Source organism: Rhinatrema bivittatum, chromosome 6 (genome assembly GCF_901001135.1).
Source record: "Rhinatrema bivittatum chromosome 6, aRhiBiv1.1, whole genome shotgun sequence".
Classification (NCBI taxonomy): domain Eukaryota; kingdom Metazoa; phylum Chordata; class Amphibia; order Gymnophiona; family Rhinatrematidae; genus Rhinatrema; species Rhinatrema bivittatum.
In genome coordinates, this window is record NC_042620.1 from 82,482,843 (window position 1) to 82,506,990 (window position 24,148).

At 42.8% G+C, this 24,148-nt stretch overlaps 1 long non-coding RNA gene across 2 annotated transcripts in view; it reads right to left on the minus strand.

Moving 5' to 3' along the window:
• The window catches only part of LOC115093581, a 183,647-nt gene that overhangs the window by 152,364 nt on the left and 7,135 nt on the right, over window positions 1-24,148 (minus strand). The gene's annotated exons all lie outside the window — the stretch shown is intronic.

A 24,148-nucleotide genomic window follows, 5' to 3' on the forward strand; every position in this document is an offset into this window, starting at 1 on the left:
GTGAAAAGTAAATTCTTTGAGCCAGGGTTAGAGGGAAATATGAGATGATCTGGACTTTTTGGAGTCCACTGATTCATTTGTTTTCTCCAGAGAGTTAAAGGGTTTGATATGTTTTTATGTTTAGCCATTCTCAAATGTTGAACTGAGTGCTTGCTATAGAAAATTATTTGATAGTGAATAGCTTTCTCTATTTTGGGTTGGATGTTTGTGTAATAAAGGCTTCAACAAGAGTGGGAGGGTGAAGGGGGTTACAATGAAAAATTGGTTAAGCAGTAGGTGCAAGTGGGTTATGTGATTTATGCACTGTTATGATTTGTACTGTTAATGATATGACATATTGTTCACATTTTGAAAAATTGTTGGGCCACCTTGTATTTTATGTTTCTGTATTGTTATATACTGCTTAATAAAAAGTAAATGTCAAAAAAAAATATATGCTGTATATATATCCTCCCCTTGGAGGGTAGGATAACCAAAGTGTAGTTCCAGCATGCATTAGTAACTTCCCTATTATTAACTTTCACAAACAAGGAGGGGTATGGAACCCCCAAGCCCATTCATTAACAAAAACTCTTGTTGTACAGCACAAATGATTAACTGACAACATTCTAAAATCTTCCACATTCAGTTCTTTTAATGTAGCAGCTAAATCCACCTCTGCTGGAACAACCAGCTGAATATCGTCTGCATACAAAAAACCTTTAAATCCCAATGAACAGATCAAAGCCCTAGTGGATGCATAAACAGATTAAACAGTAAAGAGGACAATGCAAATCCCTGCGGCACTTTGCATTTCTCCTCAAAAGATTTGGACAATTTTTTCCTTACTATGACCATCAAGTTACCAAGGGTCAGAAGCCAGAAGATAATCCAAGGACGAGGAAAAGGGAGCGGAGTTACCTCTGCCTTTAAGGCAATTCAACCTCCCGCTATTTTTGTGACTGTTAAAATCACGAGAGGAGGTGCTGGAAGGAGGTTTCACGGAGTGGTTTTGAAAAAACGGAGTGCCTTTGAAAAAGAAAAGAAAAAGATAAGTAACATTAAATTAATGTGTAATTTTTTTTAAAAGTTGGAAAATAAAAATTGCTATTTAGTGGGAATTGGTAAATGAGGTGAAAAATCAAGTGCTATTGCTGCCATGAAAATGGTTGTAGCCCTGTAAGGGCAAGAGCCTAAACAATTGAGCACAAATATTCTGATACTAATTCCCTGGTTTTTGAAAGGTGTTAAGCTTAAATGATAAGTGTGGTAGTCTTCATGTGTTTGAGTATTGAGTATACATATACAGTGTGAGGAAAATAGCCCTACAAATAGAATTATTAATTCTATATTTACCATGGTTATCCAAATAACAGATGGAACCATAACTGATTTAATGAGCCATTCACATTTTCACTCTACCAGCCATATATAATTAATATGCACATGGCTCAATCTTTATTTTTTGACAGAAGCTTGTGCTACTTGAGGAATCAACCAGGTAGCTATGTCCCTAACTGCAACAGGTACCCCACATTGCTGCAGGTTACAATGCACCAGATGAGGTCCCAACCTCTTCTCTGTGGTAGAAACGAGGACCTTTTTGCACTGAGAATAAAAAGGGGAAGCACTTCAACCTCCCCTCAGTTGGGTAGTAGGTTGGTCCTATGCTCTCAAGAAAAAGCATACTGTTAGCATGAAAAACCCAAATGGTGAATAGTATCAATACCTCAGAATAAATAATTCATAAAGGCCGAAGGAACATGCGCATGCTGGGCACTGACTCTCTCTGGTGCTTGAGCTCCTGGTTAAACTGCTAGGTAAATTGGGCTTGTCGTGTTGAAGACAGTCCCCAGTGGGGGCTTCCCGCATCAAGCCACAAAGTCCTCTTGAGGGAACTGAAAGAGAAGCCACTCTTGGTTCCTTAGGGTACGTCATCCTCTATTCCAGATTTGAGGTTCTATCCAAATCCCCTTCCCTTATAGTATTTGCCAGCTCTTGGTCTTACCCTGGCCATTTGTTGCTTTGCTACATTCCAAGCTTGTCTTGAAAATGCTTTGGTTGTCTTTCACCTTATATCCAAATTCCCTTCCTCTATGCTACTTTCTATTTTTATCTTCCCTATCCATTCATTGTTTTGCAAGTTTGCTATACCACTCCTCAGGCCCTTTATGCCAATTCTGGTACTGCTTTGCCCCTCCTGGTACATTGGACTTTTGATGCCATTCTTCCTCTTGCCTCATCCCTAGAGGTGCATCTTCGAGAGGGGGGGGGGGGGTTCAGCTACTCTTCTTGCTGCATTGCTCTGCTCCTACCTTTTCTGTTTTTAATTACCAGTGCCACTGATGCTACCACCACTCTAAGTAAATCTTGGTATCTTAGGGTACTTCCTCCTCTGCTCCAGCTGTCTTTGAGCTTCTTTCCAAATTCCTTCCCCTATATATTTGTTGACTCTTTGTCTTGCCCTGGCCATCTGATGCTTTATACAGACCTTAACCACCCAGTTATCTTTAATGGTTTCATGCCATCTTCAAACTGCCTTCCCTTATGTTTCCAACAACTATTGGTTTCTTCTACTATTTAGCTATCAACAGACTATACTACAGGAAAAGGCAGAGGCAGCAGAAGTGCAGTTCCCAAAACTAAGACCTCACTCCATTAATACTGCTTCTCGGGCGATGAAGGCAGTATTTATAAAAACTGATTCAGCAGATGAATTCTGTCCTAGATTCCGTGAATCACTGGATATTAAATAGCTAGTAGCTAAAAAGCATTTGGTGCCTCTAGTCAGTAGCATCTTAGCTTCCAGTGAAAATCAACTCCAATTCTGAACAGTCAGCTCCTTTACCTAAAGATGCCATAAGGAAATGACATCAGACCTCCTTCATGGATTTTATCTGTCTTCACCATGCCTGGAGCTATCTATTTGGTTGATGCCCTTCGATCTTCATTTGGAGCTTTGGAGTTTTTTTCCCACTCTGGTAGCTGCTTTGCAACTCTCATGATGCTCTGGGGTCTTCATGCTACTCTTTCAGCTGCTTTGACCCTCTATTGCTGCTTCCCCCTTCATGGTGCCTTGTGCTGTTCATGCACACTTGGTGGAACTTTGCCCCTCTCATGCAGTCTTTGTGGGTTCATACTACTGTTCTTGGTACCCTTTGACCTACTTTTGGAGCTTTAGGGTGTTCTAGGCACTCTTGCTGCTTCTTTGCTCCTCTAATGGTTCCTTGCAGAACTTCTGCCACTGTTGATACCATTTTGCTCCTTTGCAGATCCTTGGGTGCTTCATGCCACTTTTGGTGCCACATTGACATAGTCTTGGCATTAGCAAGTCTTCACTCTTTTGATGATGTCTACCCATCAGTTTCATTGGAAATGATTAGTAAATTCCAATTTGGAGCCCCAAAATAGGCTATATTACTTCCCCCATTGACTATAATGTCAGAAAAATGAATAAATAATACAATATTTTTCATTTGAAATGAACTGAATAAATGATTGTGACCTATGAAATGAATGCATAAACCAAATCTTGTGACTCTATACATGCCTAAAAATTAAGCCTTTATAACAGAAAAGGGACATTCAAAGTACAGTCTTCTGAGGTAAAAATATCCCAACAACGTGTATTTTTATGTGCACTGCTATGATGCCAACCAGAAAACCCTGAAAAAAAGACGTGGAAACAATATGGTATTAGGTCTATTTTAAAGTGTGTTGGGATGGGTGTGGGCTTGGTCCTCAGAAGCCATAAGTAAACTGAATTACAATTACAATATAATAAATACCAAATACCAAAACAGGCCTAAGTTCTAACACTCAAATAATAATTACACTACCTATGGAAATGCAACACTGCAAATATTAAACCAGGTCCCAAAAACACCAATACACCTCGTTTTAGGAAAACAGAACAAGCTAAACAGAAACTATACTTTATCAGAGTTTCTTACTTCAGTCACACTTGAAGAAAACAAACTGAACCTCACCGAGTACAGATTAAGGACACCATAAATTATAAATAGAAATGTGTAGATAAAAACTAAATTGTAAACCGCAACAAACCAGACTCTGTATACAGTACATCAATGGAAAAATAGAAATATCACCATTCCTCATAAAACAATATAATCAAAAATTATAACATATCAATCATAGTAGTAAAACTATACTAATAAAAAAACTATACAAATAAAAAAAAATAAATATTTCAAAACAACTGACAAATAGAACAAACTCATAAAGTTTTTATAAAAGATCTCAAAAACCAATAAAATATTTCAAAACAGTAGGCACATCAATAAACACAAACAATTAAAACTAATAAGAACTTTTGATTTCCAGTCAACCTGAGATTGTCATGGATTAGTGGGGGGAGAGGCCTGTACACAAATTTTGTCCTCTCTTATATAAACACACTCAAATACACATATGTCCATTATCACACACGTATGCTTGCAAACACACTCACTCATACACAGATGCACTCACTCACTCTTTTCCCTCTCTCTCTCTGGAACACAAAAAAAGCTTCCTCCTTCACGCTATGAGGGCAACAGGACTCTTCTTTCTTCCTGGGGCATGGGCCAATGCCACTCCTATTCCTTTCTTCTAGCCATGCAGGCCAGCACTGTTCTTAGTCCTTCTGGCGGCAGCAATTACACCTCTTTCTTCCCACCTGGACAGACATACATGACACAACTTCTTCGTCTAGACACTTGGGGCCGGATTTTAAAAGGGTTATGCGCGTAGCCCTTTTAAAACCCACCTGCGCACGCTGAGCCTATTTTGCATAGGCTCGGCGGCGCACACAAGCACCGGGATGCACGTAAGTCCCGGGGCTTCACTAGAGGGCGTGTCGGGGGCATGTCAGGGGGCGTGGTGCCGGCCCGGGGGTGTTTCGGGGGTGTGGCCGAGGCCTCCGAAACGGGTCCTGGGCCGGGGAATTGCGCGCCAGCCGCCCACTGGTGCAAGCGAGTTACATCTGCTTCTGGCAGGCGTAACTTTTAAAAACAGGTGGGGGGTTTTTAGTTAGGGGCCGGGGGGGGTGGGTTAGGTAGGGGAAGGGAGGGCAAGGTGTGGGGGGGTGGAAGGAAAGTTCCCTCTGAAGTCACTCCGATTTCGGAGCGGCCTCAGAGGGAACGAGCAGTGCGCGCAGGGCTCGGCGTGAGCAAGGTGCACAAATGTGTACCCCCTTGCGCGCGCCGACCCCGGATTTTATAAGATACGCGCGGCTACGCGTGTATCTTATAAAATCTCACGTACTTTTGATCGCGCCTGGTGCGCGAACAAAAGTACACGCGGACGTAGATTTATAAAATCTACCCCTTGGGTGGGAAGAACAAGAAAGCAGGATGGAGGCGGTCCAGAGAAGGGCGACCAAAAAGGTGGAGGGTCTTCATCAAATGACTTATGAGGAGAGATTGAAGAATCTAAATATGTGTACACCCTGGAGGAAAGGAGGAGTAGGGGTGATATGATACAGACTTTCAGATACGTGAAAGGTTTTAATGATCCAAAGACAACGACAAACCTTTTCCGTTGCAAAAAATTCAGCAGAACCAGGGGTCACGATTTAAAACTCCAGGGAGGAAGACTCAGAACCAATGTCAGGAAGTATTTCTTCACGGAGAGGGTGGTGGATACCTGGAATGCCCTTCCAGAGGAAGTGGTGAAGACCAAAACTGTGAAGGATTTCAAAGGGGCGTGGGATAAATATTGTGGATCCATAAAGTTTAGAGGATGTGAATGAAGAGAAGAGGCATGGGGGTGGCTTGAGGGAATGATGGCTACTACCTGGAGATGAATATCCTTATTCAATAATGTGACTCCAACATTGCTCTATGCTTCAACGGCAAGAGGAAATGTGGAAAAAAGGATTTGCAACCACATAACTCTATTGTTAAAAACAAAAAAAAAATGTACATATGTATATAATCCACGTATTATCTCCTCCAGCCCCTGTTAACCGACTCCTTGTTAAAAAAAAATTTATATTATTGTAAAGCTTGTTGCTAGGTTATGTTACATTGTGAACCGAGGTGATGTTTTGCAAACGTGCCTCGGTATATAAAAAACCCTTAAATAAATAAATTAAAACATAAAAGCAGGGGAGTAGCTTGCTTGTTATGGCAGTTACTACCCCAAACCAAAAATACCTGAAACTTCACTTTCAATGCAAATCCACCATAACTCTCTGCTTCATGGCAGAGGAGGAAGTTTGACACTTCACACATATCCAGCATAGCTCTCTGCTTCAACGGCAGGGGAGGAAATTTTGACAATTCACGCATATCCAGCATAGCCCTCTGCTTCAACGGCAGGGGAGCAAGTCTGATATTTTACTTTCAATGTAAAGCCAGCATAGCTCTCTGCTTCAACGGCAGGGGAGGAAGTTTGACACTTCACGTATATCCAGTATAGCCCTCTGCTTCAACGGCAGGGGAGCAAGACTGATACTTCACTTTCAATGCATAGCCAGCATGGCTCTCTGCTTCAACAGCAGGGGGGAATGAAGAAAGGTGGATCTATATTCAGGCAACAATCAACAAGGACTGAATTACATAGTCTGAATAAACAGATACGCATGGGTGTAGCTTGCTTGTTTCGGTGGTTAATAGAAACATAGAAACATAGAAATGACGGCAGAAGAAGACCAATCGGCCCATCCAGTCTGCCCAGCAAGCTTCACACTTTTTTTTCTCATACTTATCTGTTTCTCTTAGCTCTTAGTAACCTTAGGTTCTATTTCCCTTTCACCCCCACCATTAATGTAGAGAGCAGTGATGGAGCTGCATCCAAGTGAAATATCAAGCTTGATTAGTTGGGTAAGTGGCAGCATAGCTCTCTGCCGTTGAAGCAGAGAGTAAAATATGCTGGATATGCGTGGATATGCTGGATATGTGTGAAGTATTAGTTTTTCTTCTCCCCTGCTGTTGAAGCAGAAAGCTATGCTGGATATGCATTGAAAGTGAATTATGCCTTGAAGGTCACATTAACTATCAACAAATATTGAATAAGCCTAATAATTGGTAATTGAATAAGCCTAATAATTGGTAATACCTAATTACATTAAATTAAATTTTTTAATTTAATTTAATGTAATTTTTTTTAATTTTTTTAATACCCCTAACTAAATTAAGCTATTTCACTTAGATGCAGTTCCAACACTGCTCTCTACATTAATGGTGAGGGTGGAAGGGAAATAGAATAAAAAAAAGGTTACTAAGAGCCAAGAGAAACAGATAAGTATGTGAGAGAAAAAAAAAGTGTGAAAGCTTGCTGGGCAGACTGGATGGGACGTTCGGTCTTCTTCTGCCGTCATTTCTATGTTTCTATGTTTCTATGTGGCAATCCTGCCACTGCTATGCCACCCTGGGAGGCTCTGAACTCTCTCCTACTAGCATCCCCCATACCTGCTTGCTCCCCCTCTACATCTCCTTTCCCTTCTTTTCATCTCATTCTCCTCTTCCACCTCACTCACACCCCCTTCACTTTCCTTCCCTCTCACTCACCCCTTACTTTCCTCCATTTCTCAACCAGCCCCTTTCCCTTCTCTCACTCATACCCCTCTATCCTCCCCTTCACATTCAACTTTCCTTCCCTCTTGATCACCCCTCCCTTTCATTCCCCTCACTCACCTCTCTCATTCACTATCCCCCTCCCCTCTCTCACTTCTTTTCCTCACCTCCCCTCTCACTCACTCACCCCTCTTCTCCACTCTCACTTACTCATTTACCCCCTTTTCTTACTCACACCCACTTTATTTTCCTTACTGACTTTCTCACTCAGGTTCTTCCCTTCCCTCTCCTCACACTCACACTTTCCTTTCCCTCCCTCTCACTACTCACTCCTTCCTTCTAACTCACCTCCTCCCTTCCATTTCATTTCACTGACTCATGGCACCTTCCCTTTCCTTATCTCACCTCCCTTCCCACCCCCACCAGGTCTTTTTCTTCCTGCTGGTGGAGTGTGAAAACCCCACTAGCCCAGCATCATTGGTGCCAAAGCTCTTCTTATAGCCTGCAGGGTGTGGAACCCCACAAGAACGTCATCTTCCTGTGCTACCGTGATTCTCCCTCAACCTCCATGGGTATGGGAATCCCATGGGCTTGTCATGTTTCTGTGCCACCGCAAGGCTCTTCTTCCAGCCTGTGGGGTATGAGAACCCCAAGGGAACATCATTAAGCACATGTCTCACGGCAAGGTGAGACAGCTACCACAGGAATGTTTTGAGGGGACACTTTTTGCTACCCCTACATGTTGCCATCACCCTGCCTAATGATAGAATCGTCCCTGTATGTATATGTATATATATACAAATGACAACCATGGCCACTTGTCTTAAAGAAATGGATATTAAATCCATAATTGAATTCTTCATAATTTGTTCTGACCAGCTCATTTTATGCTGACCTGATGAAGAGAGTATAGATTCAAAAAGCTAGTCAAGAAATGTATTATTTCTCCAATGAAAACGTATCTTTTATATTTTTTGACCTCTAATTCATTCAGTACATTAGTATTACTGATGCAAACTGTATCCCTTATATATATAAAACAAGCCAGTGTCTTCCTTAAGACGGTAATGAAGTCACTGTATATGCTCATACTTTATTTGCTGTCTTAAATACAGTTACGCATGGACTGAAATATCTTAAAATGTGTCTCCAGTAACTACTGAATCCATTTCCTGGACATTGTGCTTTATCATTTTTCTGTATAAAAGATTTTCTGCTTTTGGTTATTTTTTCCAACACTGATTAATCTTTTGCTTTTCTATAGTGAAAATCATTCAACATGCATGAGTTTATATCTAACCACAATGCTCAGCGATATCTGGTGTGCCTCCCAATTAACCACCTCCTGAAAACTTTGAAAATATGATTTATATATCAGTGTCCAAATAATTTCTTTAAATAACAAAATGGAAGTCTAACACTAATCCCTTAGGAACTCCTGTAATAATTTTTTTTTCCAGCTTGAAAATTTTCCATTTTCTGCTACCCTTTGCTTTCTGGCCCTTAACCAGTTTTAAATCCAACCTGTCAACTTTCTGTCTATTCCACCGTTCTGCACCATAGACATTAACCTCTGATGCAGAACTTTCTTAAATGCTGAAAATCTTAACAGAGGATGTCCACTGTATCCTGACTGTCCGAAACGGCAGCAATACCCTCAAGTATTCCACTGAGCTACTGAGTCGTGGTCTTTTCCCCTATCTTTCAATCCAGTCAGTTTACATTCTCTTTACTACCTTTCTGTCTGTACATTATATACAATATATAAACCTATGATTAATTTCCATAGCACTACCTATATTATCCCCATTTATCATTGCCAGATCAAGTCTTACACTGCTTACCGTAATTTGAGATTCCAAAGTTTCTCAGCAGAGCTCTTTGTCACTTGATAGGAAGTTATGATACTTAAGAGGATTATTATGCAGAAGGTGGGTATTAATGATAATAAACTGACTCATCATTTGATGTACAGAACCCAATATCCACACTATTGAATGAGTTGAGAATTTATAATCAGCTTGCAATAATAGTCAGAAGATGAAAACCAAGAACATTCTACCATTTCTTTGCATCCCAGAATGTATATTAACACATTTTTTTTTCAAAATTGTTTGCCAGTTTTTAAACTCTCATCTATAATGTCCATATATGCATAATGGCCTCACTTTTTCAAAATCTCCAACCCTGCTAATAGCCAAATAACTTCTGAAATACAGATTACAGAACATTTTTATGGAGCAAATAAGATATTCAGGCTGGGTTGGGAGATATTCTCTTTCCCCTGGAGATTGTATCTTTCTCTTCTGGCTTCCATATTGTAGATACTCCACATTAGCAATGTGCACATATAACTTTTATTTGATTCATTTTTGGATCAAACAAAAGTTTCCCATATTTATTCCAAATACCCATTCATTCCATTCATTTTTAGAAGTTTATGCATGTAAATGGCAGTATACTAATATGCATAAAATCTAATGTTATGCATGTAAGAAATGTATGTACACAAACCCCAGAAAACAAACAGAACAAATGCACATCCCTATTCCAAGTGCATCTATAACTCTGATCCGCTGTTTTGGCCCAAAAACTATTCTGCAAAAATCCCCAGAGGAAGAGTTCTCAACTCCAGTCCTCCAGGGCCACAAACTGGTCTGGTTTTCAGGGTAACCAAGCTAGACAAATTAGTTTTGATCTTAGACCATATAATTCAAATACATCTGCTGAATATTTGTTCTGAAATGTGGATAATCTGAAAACCAGACCTGCCCCTCACTGAAAATTCCTGCTCTACAACTTCCAGCCAGCTGCACAAAGTGCTCAGAACAAAAATAAAGTATTCTAGTCACAATGAAGAATGATGCGAAAGACCTGATGAAGGCATTTAAAAAAAACTATGTTTCTGCAAAAGAATTGCTATTGAAAGTATTAAGAAGTGGTTAAATCCTTCATCAAGTTTTTCGCATCATTCTTCAGTGCCGCAAGAAGATAAGTTCAAAATATTTATTGTTCACAAAAGATCACTATCACTCAGGGGTATAGGGTGACTGCTGAAGTTGGTGGTGCACCATGAAGTTTGCTGCTGCCAGGTGCCCTAGAACACAGACCACCCTCCTACAGTAGCTCGTGAGCACTACTTTCTCTGATGCAGAAAGCCTAGCAATCTTATGCTCGCAGCAACCCAGTCCTTAGAGGGAAAATTAGCTAAAGCTATCTCTTAAAATAATTGCCTAATCTACTAACATCAGTTACAATAGAATATGTGAATGAAAAAAATATTTTCTGCAAGAACATTCAAAACCAGTTTTATGCATTCAAATGAAATTAATAAAGAGCAAACTTCTATTTTAAAATAGAAGTAAGAAAGAGAGGACCATAATACCATAAAATCCAGTGATAATAAGAACCATAATTTTCACAGCAAAAATTCAAGTTACACAAGAACTGAACCTATAAAATACAGACAAACCCTCACCAAACACAAAATAAAAATGTGCCACCAAAAACTGTCCTGGAAACCAGAAGCCCGACTATATTATTAATTCTTGCAAAACATCAAGCAATAAAATCAAGATTTAAACCATCATTCATAATATTAAAACCATGATAATAAAAAGAATAAATGTAAACACAGCCGACAAACATCCAATAATTTAAAAAAAGTTTTCATAAATGTGTTCTAATATTTATGAAACATCAAAATATTTCAAACCATCCGATGAATAAAATGTCAAATAATTAAAAAATGTTTTAATATTTCCCAAAAAAAATGTTTCAAAACAATAGAAACATCAAATTACACCCAATAATTAAAAATAATGAGGATTTAAAAATTTCCAGCTCTCCATACCTGGGACCTTTTGATTTTCACTCACTGAGATTATCATAGATTGGGGAGGTAGGGCCACACAATCTTTTCTCTCTCTTATTCACACACATACTAACACATTCATTCTTTCACACATTCCCTCTCTCATATACATGCCAATGCTCTCACACACACACTCTCTCTCTCTCACACACAGGCTCTCTCTCCTATGTGCCTGCCTATTGTTGCATCCGTCGGTCTTCGACGGCTTCGTCCCGCTTGTTGCACCCCTATCTCGGCTCCTCCTGCTTACCTGGGCAAGATGGCTACTGCAGCGTCATCAAGCTAACTTCTCTGGCGTCCCTGGAATGGCTATGGTGCAGCCGTACGCCATTACTCCTCCCAGGAATGGCCTGCAATGCTGTGAGCTGGAGTCAGATCCATGGAGTTGGCAATCTGTTGTTATCACGTGTGTTTTGTGGATCCTTGGGTTCTGTGGAATGACCATGCCCACGGGGAGAAGCCCGTGTGAAGAGCCACAGCACTGGGCTAGACTCTATACACAAAACACCGGGATTGAACTCTTTATTTATACAGCTTGAAGATAGCCACCAGGTGGCAGTGGTAAGTTGTTGTCTCTGGGACCTCGGCAGAGGGAGCCCTTCTCTCCTTGGTGACATCAGGAGGTTTCGCAGGCAAGGTTACTTGTAATGAGGACAGATGAGATGCTAGGTGCACGCGCAACCCACGTCTAAGTACGCCCAGTGGCACAAACCTCGAGGGCATTCCCTCAGCGGACGTCATGCCACTCCGGTTATATCTACTTCTCAAGATTGCTAGCTCATTGAGTTGGCAAAGGCTCGAATAGACTCGTCTATTCCTGTCTGCGCTAGTCTGCCGCTTCTTTGCTGCCTGCAGGAAGCTTTCCTTCTGCCCTTCGGGGTTTACTACTAACTTGGGTATCCGCTCCTTGGGGGCCCTCTGTTCTATTTTCAGGTGCCATTCAGGGAACAGGTACTCGCTCCTCGAGGGCCTGCTCTCCCTGCCTCAGTGCCTGTACCTACAACAACTATCTGGTGGAATCGCATCCATAACAGCTAACACCGAGTGAGTACTCTAACATCTCATCTGTCTCATCCACAGTAACCTTGCTGCGGAACCTCCTGACATCACAAAGGAGAGAAGGGCTCCCTCTGCCGAGGTCCCAGAGACAACAACTTACCACTGCCACCTGGTGGCTATCTTCAAGCTGTATAAATAAAGAGTTCAATCCCCGTGTTTTGTGTTTAGAGTCTAGCCCAGTGCTGTGGCTCTTCACGGGGCTCCTCCCCGTGGGCATGGTCATCTCCACAGCACCCAAGGATCCACTAAAACACACGTGATAGCAACACCTATGAGAGCCTGTATGTGACACACTAGGCCTTAGAACACTAATACACTTCCTACTAGGCAAACAGAATAAGGCAGACGCCTACAAATCTCTATAGAGAAACTACAAGCTAGTCAAAATACTGCACCTCTGTCACACATGCACATCACAGACAGACCCTTACCTAATACTGAATAAGGGACTACAAATTAGAATCAGAAATATGCAGGGGAAACCAGACTCTGTGAACTCTGGAATACTGAAGAAAAAGCAAAATACAAATATATAAGAAGTGCACATTCCTAAAGATGGCATATTCCAATTGCTGAAAAGCAAAATACTTTTTTTTTATCTTTGTTGTCTGATCTTATTTTTCAAATCACTTGGTCCCAGTCTCTTTTTTCCCCTTGTTTGTCTTTTTCTTATTCCATTTTCAGGATCTCTTTTATTCTTTCTGTTTCCTCCTGTCTTCTTTCCTTCCTCCATACACACACACAAAGACACACACAGGTTCTCACTCACATTCATGCTATCACACACAAGGTTTCTCTCACATAGGCTCCCATGCTTGCATGCTCTCTGTCACATACACACAGGCTCCCATTCTCATATGCTCTCTCTCACACTCAAGCTTTCATTCTCACATACACCCACAAGCTCTCACTCTTACATGCTTTCATTCACTCACAGGCTCTCACTCCCACACACTCACATACATACTCACACAGATCCTCACACTCACATGCTCTTGCACACATGTTCCCATTCTCAAAAACAGATACACAGATTCACTCTCACATACTGTCTCACACACAGGCTCCCATTCCTCCTTAGAAACACACAGGTTCTCACTCTTGTATGCTCTTTCACACAGAGACCCACATGCTCTCACATGCAGTTTCCTACAACCATACATATGTACCCACACAGGCTCTCACTCTCATATGCTGTCTCTCACATGCAGGCTCCCATTCCCCCCTTAGACACACACAATCTCTCTCAGACAGCTTCATATTGCCACATAAACACACAAGCTCTCACATGCTTTTTCTCACATGCAGGCTCCAATTCCCATGCATATGTACACACACACATACACACACACAGGCTCCCACTCTCATACACCCATACACTCCCTCACATCTACTCACAGGCTCTCACTCCCACTTGTTCTCTCTCTCTCTCATATAAAATACATACACTCCCACACTCAGGTAGGCTACCATTCACACACACACACACACACACACACACACTCAAACCCAAGCAGATTCCCTTTTACTCACATACATAAAGACAAAACACAGGCAGGACCCCATAAGGTCTGTAAGGCCACAAATAGCCAAGAAGAAGAAGAGTAACAGGCCTGGGAAGCTGCTGCCAGCCTAGAAGAGGAAGGAACCTGTTCTCCCGCTGCTCCTCTTGTGCCTGCCCCATGCTCATGGGGCTAGCACTTCTTCTATGATGACCTCACCCCGTTTTAAAGTTGGTGGTGTCTGTGCACTATGGGCACTGTGCCCATGTTATCACTAATTTATCATTTAAATTAAAAAAACATGGAGGTTTTTGATCAATGATTGAAGAGGAGGATCCACTTAGAGTTTCAATACTGTGGCGGTTAAATTCTGAGGTCTTTTCCTCAGAGCAATTTTCATGATAAGAATAATCCATTTTAAAACAAGTTATTTACTTTGGTGAACTATATTTGCTGTGATCAGTTATATAGATTCATAATATGCACAAAGACCAAAAAAAAAGGGTGTCATCATCAACTGATATATCCCTTGGCTCTCTCCAACACCCGACTCTCCTTTCACTTGACACTTGTTTCTTATATACTAGCCCTACACTTTTGTCTTTTCTAACCTTAATTCCTCTTTGACTCATTGGTCCTCTACAGTTTTCATTTTCTGCCTCCTCATAATGCTACACTCATTTGTCTAATACCCCAACCCCCTCACTTACATTAAGAGTGTAAAATATACCCGGTTACAGACTCATGGAATGGGTACAGTCTAGCCAGAGTTTGAATCTCTTCTGCTACCCAGAAGAGGGGTTTGGAAGGAGATTATATGGTTCCTAGGAAGCAAGCTGAGCAGATGCAGACACTTCTAGAATCAGGAAAGCCTGAAACCCCTGGCTGAAAGAAGAGGAGATAGGATATTGCTCTCCAGAAGTCACCTTCTGCTACTGCCATTTGGGCCGATACAGTAAAGTCCGCGGGAGATTTCCCAGCGCGCGCACAGGCCACTCTCCTGTGCACGCGATTCTGTATTTAAATGAGGCCTGGCGGTAAAAACAGGCAAAAGGAGGCGCTAGGAACACTAGCACGTCCCTAGCGCCTCCTTTTGGACCGGAGCGGCGGCTGTCAGCGGGTTTGACAGCCGACGCTCAATTTTGCCGGCGTCGGTTCTTGAGCCCGCTGACAGCCACGGGCTCGGAAACCAGACACCGGCAAAATTGAGCATCCGGTTTTCGACCAGACAGCCGCCGGCCGACTTCAATTTTTTTTTTTACTTTTGGAAAGTTTCGGAACCTCTGACTTAATATCGCCATGATATTAAATCAGAGGGTGCACAGAAAAGCAGGGTGCACTTTCCCGGTGCACTAGTGTCCCTAGTGCCTCCTTTTGCCCGCCATGATATTAAGTCGGAGGGTGCACAGAAAAGCATTTTCTAGTTTCTACTGCTTTTCTGTGCACTTTCCCGGTGCCCGAAGAAATTAGCGCCTACCTTTGGGTAGGCGCTAATTTCTGAAAGCAAAATGTGCGGCTTGGCTGCACATTTTGTTTTCTGAATCGCGTGGGAATACCTAATAGGGCCATCAACATGCATTTGCATGTTGCGGGTGGTATTAGGTTCGGCGGATTGGACGCGCGTTTTCGGCCCCTTACTGAATAAGGGGTAAGGGAAAACGCGCGTCTAGTGGCGGGTTAACAGTGCACTCCGTCTGAGCGCACTGTACTGTATTGGCCTGAATGTGTTTAGACAGGGGGTGCTGCATTTCATATGCTCATTATTGGAAAATGAACTATAGAGTAAATGGGAGAGGGGGTGTCTTCACATTTTATTTACAGAACTAAGTACAACTAAACCAAATCTGCATGTTTCACTTTCATTATTGGATTAATCTTTTATTTAAGTCTGTTTATGAATGTCACATTGGAGAATGCATACTCAGTTCTTGACTCCCTCTTAGATGATGGATCATTCGGTATGCCTCCATTTCTCTGCAACTCAGACTGATCTTGAAATCAGATGGAGGTGTTGAGGTGCTAAGAGTTGTGTATACAGGCCCAGACTGTATCTGCAGAAGCTCTCATGGTGAGTAAGGCTTAGTAAATTTCATGTCGCCATGCATTTCTTCTCTGTGAACAGCAGGCATATATTTGCCCAGACTGGTGATGTGGGGGAGCAATAGTCGTCAAATAATGTTTTTACAAAGGTAAACATATAATATCTTGACTATTGCCCTCTCAGGAATCAGATGCATTATGTTGGCGCTAGGCAAAAATAGCTTAGTACTGTGCAGACATGAATAATGTAGCACCAGAGGAATGTATTTTCCAGGGTGAAATTAATTACATTAGGCACATGCAAGTGCAATTGTAAAATGAGCCATTTGGGAGGCCTGCAGTATAAATAGCACAAGAAATGCACCAGCCCCTCAAGGAAACACAAATGCAGGAAAAGCATTTCTTCACCAGAGGCTGCTTGCAGAAAGTATGCAAAGTTGCCCTCCTATGGACAGTTTTGTAAAGTCAATCTTAAACTCAGGAGAAAACAAAAAGTGTTCAAAGTCCAGAAAAACTTTACAGCCTAGTGCAAATCCGTTTACTCTCTGCTTTTCAGCGGTGGTAAGTTTAAAACTTTAGAGCCCAATTTTATGACAGGCAGCAAAGGGCTGAAGTCCGCGGGTACTTTGCACATGCGGACTTCAGCCCTAATTTTCAATGTGGAATGCCACAGGAATCTGTTCTGGGACCACTGCTTTTTAATATATTTATAAATGACCTAGAAAAGGAAACAACATATGAGGTGATGAAATTTGTCAATGACACAAAATTATTCAAAGTTGTTACACAAAGGGACTGTGAGAAATTGCAAGAGGACCTTGCAAAACTGGGAGACTTGGCCATGCAAATGGCAGATGACATTTAAAGTGAAGAAATGCAAAGTGATACACTTAGGGGCGGATTTTAAATGCCCTGCGCGTGTAAATCCAGCCGGATTTACGCGCGCAGAGCCCCGGGACGCGCGTAAGTCCTGGGGCTTTGTAAAAGGGGCGTGTCAGGGGCATGTCGGGGGGCGCGCTCAGAGCGACGCAGCGTTTCGGGGGCATGTCGCGCGTGACGCAGCGTTTCGGGGGCAGCGACGCGGGCGTGGTTTCGGCCCGGGGGTGTTCCGGGGGGGCATGGCCGCGGCCTCCAGACCAGCCCCCGGGACCGGAACACGGAGCGGGGCTGCCGGCCGGCGCACGCAAAGTTAGGGGGGGGTTTAGATAGGGCCAGGGGGTGGGTTAGGTAGGGGAAGGGAAGGGAAGGTGCGGGGGAGGGCGAAGGAAAGTTCCCTCCGAGGCCGCTCCGATTTCGGAGCAGCCTCGGAGGGAACAGGCAGCACGCGCTGGGCTCGGCGCGCGCAGGTTGCACAAATGTGCACCCCCTTGCGCGCGCCGACCCCGGATTTTATAAGATACGCGCGGCTACGTGCGTATCTTATAAAATCCAGCGTACTTTTGTTCGCGCCTGGTGCGCAAACAAAAGTACGCGATCACGCAAATTTTTAAAATCTACCCCTTAGGGAACAGCAATCTAAATTACAGCTACACAATGCAAGATTCCACATTAGGAGTCGCCATTCAGGAAAAGGATCTCAGCAACATCAAGGATAATATGTTGAAATCCTCTCTCAGTATGCAGCAGCAGCCAAGAAAGAAGATAGAATGCCAAAATTATTAGGAAACAAATGGAGACTAAAACAGAGAATATCATAATGCCTTTGTATTGCTACATAGTGCAACCACATTTTGAATATTAGACTTGTAAAAGTACCTTCTAGATACACCTGGCCAGAACCTACATCACTAAACATTTGTACGTATTTTTATGATTTAATGTAACCGAAACTTAATGGCACTGGTTAGAATGTACTATAGTACACTTTCTCCAAACTTACTTATGTGCCTACATGTAAACCGTTGCGATGGTATATAACTTAGCGAAGGTATAGGAAAGACTTTAAATAAATAGATAGATAGATAAATAAATAAATAAATGTGCAATTCTGGTCACCATATCTCAAAAAAGATACAGCAGAATTAGGTTCAGAGTAGGGTGAACAAAATGATAAAAATGATAGAACAATTCCCCTATAAGGAAAGGCTAAAGAGGTTAGGGTTCTTCAGCTTGGAGAAGAGATGGTTGAGAGAGATATGAAAGAGGTCTATAAAATAATGAGTGGAATGGAATGGTGAACGGAAATTAGTTGTTTACTCTTTCAAAAAGTACAAAGACCAGGGACATGCAATGAAGTTAATAAGTAGTATATTTAAAACAAATTATAGAAAATATTTTTATACATAATTAAGCTCAGCCAGAGGATGTGGTAAAAGATGTTAGTGTAGCTGGGTTTAAAAAAGGTTTGGACAAGTTCCTGGAGGAAAAGTCCATAAACCATTATTAAAGTGGACTGGAGAAATCTATTGCTTATCCTTGGGATTTACTCAAAAGTTTCTAGTAGATTTTAGTATGTTCAATTGAGCATGCACAGCACAACACACACATTCACTCTGCGTGGGGCTACTTCAGTCTTTGTTTTTCCATGGCTAGGTAGGTTTCATTAATCAATTTAAAGCTTTCTTTATTTTTTGTCATCTGCCAGGTACACTAATAATGGTGCAGTGAGCGGCACTGGTCAAGTTTTTCATTAAGATTGAGCCATTTGACTTCTCATTGTTTTGTTTTGTTTTTGGCTAATGTCTTAGAAAGCAAAGAATGCCTGCATTTTCAATAAGTGCTTCTGATGCAAACGCATCAGGTCTACCATGGATCCCCATGATAGATGTGTGCTTTGCCTAATGTATTGGGGTGTTTCCATGTGCGGAAAGATGACTCCCCTAGATGATGCCATTCTCAACAAATTGAATGAATAAATGAATGAATGAGCTGAGCCAAAATATTTTTATATACACATTCCTACTTTCCAAGTCTTTTCTGACTCCTTTTTTTCATTCTTATTTGCTTCTTTTTCTTTTCCAAATGTATTTTTTTCACAGTCTTTCTTCCTTCAAACAGTAACACCTGTACAGGCCAGTTGACTGTAGCCAATATTGCTTCCTTATTTTAAAATAAATGCACATTATGTCTTCTTTACTACTTAACACATTTCAATGTTGGGTTTCCTAGATATTACTATTTTTCCACTCCCTTCTCTCTATTGCACTTTCCTCTCATTCTGCTTGTCTGAAGGCCAGTGCTTTGGAATTACTACCTTTAACATCAACCCTCAGGTATATTTTATATCTGATGATAAGATTACTAGACCCTAGACATTTACCATCTTCAATTTTATTTATCATATGTATGGTTCATTTCCAAGGAACAAGAGATTGATTCATTAATAATTATATGCACCATTTAAACAGGCTTTCTGCACACTTTGCTTAGGATAAAATGCTGAATGCAGTTTTCACATAAGTATGTCTTTTTGTGATTTATTAACCCTTTTGTACTGGATAAGTAGATACCTCATGGTTACACACCACAATGATGCATAAAGAACAAAGTTGTAGGAATGTATCTCAAACTTGGAAAATACATCTATTATAAGATTATAGAGTATTTAGAGGTGTAGTTAACACTTTGTTCCTCTGAGATTAAATGCATTATTATTCAACATGATCTTTAGTTGGATAATGGGAGTCTCATGATTGTTTTTTGAACATGGATCTCTTGATAGATAATTTAAAACTACAAATGTGCAAAAGGCTTTATCAGCCATGGTTTTCCAAGAAACATTCCACACAAATCAATTAAGATGACAACTTTCATAGTTATTATAGCTTCTAAATCTTAAGAACAGAAGTATGAAATATGGTAGGATTTAGGCAATAGGAACATGTGAGACACTGCCCATGGTCAGCCCCAAAATATTACAAGATTGGCCAAATTACATTTGTGAAGCACTGGCAGAAGAAGTTTTCTTTATTTTCCTTTTAACATCTGTTTCCTCAAAAACAACAATACAGATACATTCAAATGTAACTTTAGGATAACTCCAAACAGAAACAGCAGGTGATTAAACACATTCCTTTCTGCTGTCCCTGTCACATTGCTAACACCCAATAGCAGTTTTTTCCAGTCCTCTTACAAGAATATTTCTCCAGCTGAACTGGCAGCACTCAGCATGCCACAGATTTTGCTAGTTAGTCTCTGCTTCTCAGCATGCCTCCAGCCTCCCTGTTAATCTGCTAACCCATGACAGAGACTACCTAAGTATATCCTTAATTAGTCTCAACTGTATTCTCCAATTACTATCACATTACTTGGGGGGTGAGCAATTGCTTTCTGATTGGCTTTAGGCTAAGACTACCTGGGACTACAACTCCCAACAGATACCTTTTCTCTGTTCCTCTTACAACTCCCAGCAGCTTTCAGTTCTCAGTGAGATCTATTCTCAAAATATTTGTCTAGCTAGCTTTGAAAGTAAGCCAATCAAATTTTCAGGGTTTGAAATTATTGTCTCACCACCACAGTTGCCCACACAAATTTTACATGCATAAAAAGAAGTAGGACTTGAGGTGATCCAAGTGCATGGCAGAACTTTAGCTAATCAGTGCAGATATTCAGCGCCGTCCAATTAAAGTTTTGCATTTAAGTCTGGTTAGGAGAAAGGCTATCCTGAAGTCATCCAAGTAGAGTTCTCAAATATATTCAGAAGCAGACTTATTTGGATAGTTATCTGCTTAATTTTCCTATTTACCAGGTAGCTGAATATGAAACTTTGTCTGAACTGTAAATTCCATAAAACAGGAATTTTCTTTTTTATGTATCTGTACAGTTCTATGTATGTCTAGTAGCACTTTAAAAATGATAAATAGTAATAGTAGTATTTCTTTCTCTCAGTACTATCTCTGGGGATCTCTTTGCATTACCCCATGGCTGGTTACTTTCTCCTCATTTCTAGACTGTCCCTGACTGTGCAATGTACCTACTACCCAGGAGGGAAGAGTTAGGCCAGCCATCATAGTTGGTGATTCAATTATTAGAAATGTAGATAGCAGGGTGACTGGTGGACGTGAGGACCGCCTAGTAACTTGCCTGCCTTGTGCGAAGGTGGCAGACCTCACACGTCACCTAGATAGGATTATAGACAGTACTAGGGAGGCTGTCGTGGTACATGTGGGCACCAACAACATAGGAAAATGTGGGAGAGAGGTTCTGGAAGCCAAATTTAGGATTTTAGGTAGAAAGCTGAAATCCAAAACCTCCAGTATGGCATTCTCTGAAATGCTTCCTGTTCCACGTGCAGATCCCCAGAGGCAGGCAGAGCTCCAGAGTTTCAATGCGTGGATGAGACGAAGCTGCAGGGAAAAGGGATTCAGTTTTGTAAGGAACTGGGGAAACCTTTGGGGAAGGAGGAGACTTTTCTGAAAGGATGGGCTCCACCTTAACCAGAGGGGAACCAAGCTGCTGGCACTAACTTTCAAAAAGGAGATAGAGCAGCTTTTAAACTAGAACAAGGGGGAAAGCCAACAGTCACTCACCATTGGTTGGTTCGGAGAAATGTATCCTTGAAGGATTCTAATGAAACAGGAAAGTTAGGGCATCCTAACTGAGAGGTTCCAATAAAAGCAAACGTAGTCCATGTGCCTATATGTAAAACATCACTGAAGCTAATGATTTCCAAATTATCACTAACAACTGACAAGCAGGTTGTTAATAGAAACAAAAATCACACTTTGAAATGTCTGTATGCCAATACCAGAAGTCTAAGAAGTAAAATTGGAGAGTTAGAGTGTATAGCAGTAAATGGTGAGATTGTCATAATTGACATCACAGAGATTTGGTGGAAGGAGGATAACCAATGGTACAGTGCTATATCAGGGTACAAATTATATCACTTTCAGGTCTATCCAGTACCGAGCGGTAGGAAGAGCTGCATTAGTGCCCACGGCACCCACGGTTGCCGCACACACAGTGCAGCTCACCTACCGCTCGATCCTGAACAATAATTTTATGCAAATGAAAACCGCGTCTAAGAAGGGTCCGTGAAGCGTTAGGCCCGTGCAACCCATTTTACTGGATAGAGCGCCTATACAGTATCCTGGGTGCGCAGGCCTAACGCTTCACGCCACGCTGGTATCTGTCATCTCAAATGTCATTTGAAATGACAGATACCTCTCCCCTCCTCCCGAAGCAAAAAAAAAAAAAAGCGAAAAAAACGTAAAAGCAAAAAGTAAGTCGCTTCGCCGCTTCACTGTCAGTCTCTTCTTCCCTCCTCCCGGAGCAAGGCTGCTTTTCGCGCCCTGCTCCGGGAGGAGGGGAGAAGAGACTGACAGCGGCGAAGCAACTTACTTTTAGCATCCCCGATCGGAGCTCTCCTGCCTCCCGCTGGCGACTTACTTTTTTTGCAGCCGCCCGGCCATCTGGAAGAAGGTATCGCGGCTCCCCTGCCTCCCGGAGGCGAAGATGGATGCCAGCACGGGGGAAAGCGGCCCCTGTGCATGCAATTGGCTGCTTAAGACGTGACGTCACGACGTTTGGCGTCACGGCATGTGACGTCACGTCTTGAGCAGCCAATTGCATGCACAGGGGCCGCTTTCCCCCGTGCTGGCATCCATCTTCGCCTCCGGGAGGCAGGGGAGCCGCGATACCTTCTTCCAGATGGCCGGGCGGCTGCAAAAAAAGTAAGTCGCCAGCGGGAGGCAGGAGAGCTCCGATCGGGGATGCTAAAAGTAAGTTGCTTCGCCGCTGTCAGTCTCTTCTCCGCTCCTCCCGGAGCAGGGCGCGAAAAGCAGCCTTGCTCCGGGAGGAGGGAAGAAGAGACTGACAGTGAAGCGGCGAAGCAACTTACTTTTTGCTTTTACGTTTTTTTCGCTTTTTTTTTTGCTTCAGGAGGAGGGGAGAGGACTGGGGCTGCCCCAGAGGACCGGCACCCATGATCGCGGGCCGGGGCAGGTGAGCGGGGGCTGGGGGAAAGCTTGCCACCTACCCTTACCCCTGCCTCTACCGCAGGGGTAAGGGTAGGCGGTAAGTTAGCAGGTTAAACGCGCGACAAAACGGCAGGGAAAGATAGCGATAGTCGGGGCGCGGGTTACGGGATGCTAGGGAATAGCTAATTCGCTCATTTGCATGCAATATACATGCCGTGTGCGGAAGGGGTTGGCCGGGGATTTTAGGACGCGGTAGGAGTAGGTTAAAGTGGATTCGGGATCGCAGGAAGGGATAACGCGGCCGGAAAGTGAGTAGAACGCGGCTTAGGAGCAGGGTAAACGCGGCCGCACTTTACAGGATAGACCTGAATGATAGGGAGGATCAACTTGCTGGGGGTGTGGCACTTTATGTCCGGGAGGGTATAGAGTCCAACAGGATAAAGATCATATAAGAGACTAAATGCTCAGTAGACTCTATATGGGGTAGATTTTTTTTAAAAGCGCGATCGCGTACTTTGTTCGCGCAGCAGGCGCAAACAAAAGTATGCAGGATTTTATAAGATACGCGCATAGCCGCGCGTATCTTATAAATTCCTGGATTGGCGCGCGCAAGGCTGCCGATTTTGGGCAGCCTGCGCGCGCCGAGCCACGCAGCCTGCCTCCGTTCCCTCCGAGGCCGCTCCGATTTCGGAGCAGCCTCGGAGGGAACTTCCTTTCGCCCTCCCCTCACCTTCCCCTCCCTTCCCCTACCTAACCCACCTCCCTGGCCCTATCTAAACCCCCCCCTTACCTTTGTCCCTAGATTTACGCCTGCGAGAAACAGATGTAAATCTACGTGCGCCAGCGGACTGCTGGCGCGCCGTCTTCCGACGTGGGGGCTGGTCCAGAGGCCTGGACCACGCCCCCGGGCCGGCACCACGCCTCCGGTCCCGCCCCCGAAACGCTGCGTCATCCGGTCCCGCCCCCGACACGCCCTCTTCAAAAACCCCGGGACCTACGCGCTCCCGGGGCTCTGCGCATGACGGCGGCCTATGCAATATAGGCGCACCGGCGCGCGAGGGCCCTGCTCGCGTAAATCCGGGCGGATTTACGCAAGCAGGGCTTTTAAAATCCGCCCGTATATGGGTAGAAATCCCATGTGTGTTGGGTAAGAGTATAGTAATAGGAATATACTTCCGTCCACCTGGACAAAATGGTCAGACAGATGATGAAATGCTAAGAGAAATTAGAGAAGCTAACCAATTTGGCAGTGCAATAATAATGGGAGATTTCAATTACCCCAATATTGACTGGATAAATGTAACATCTAGGGATGTG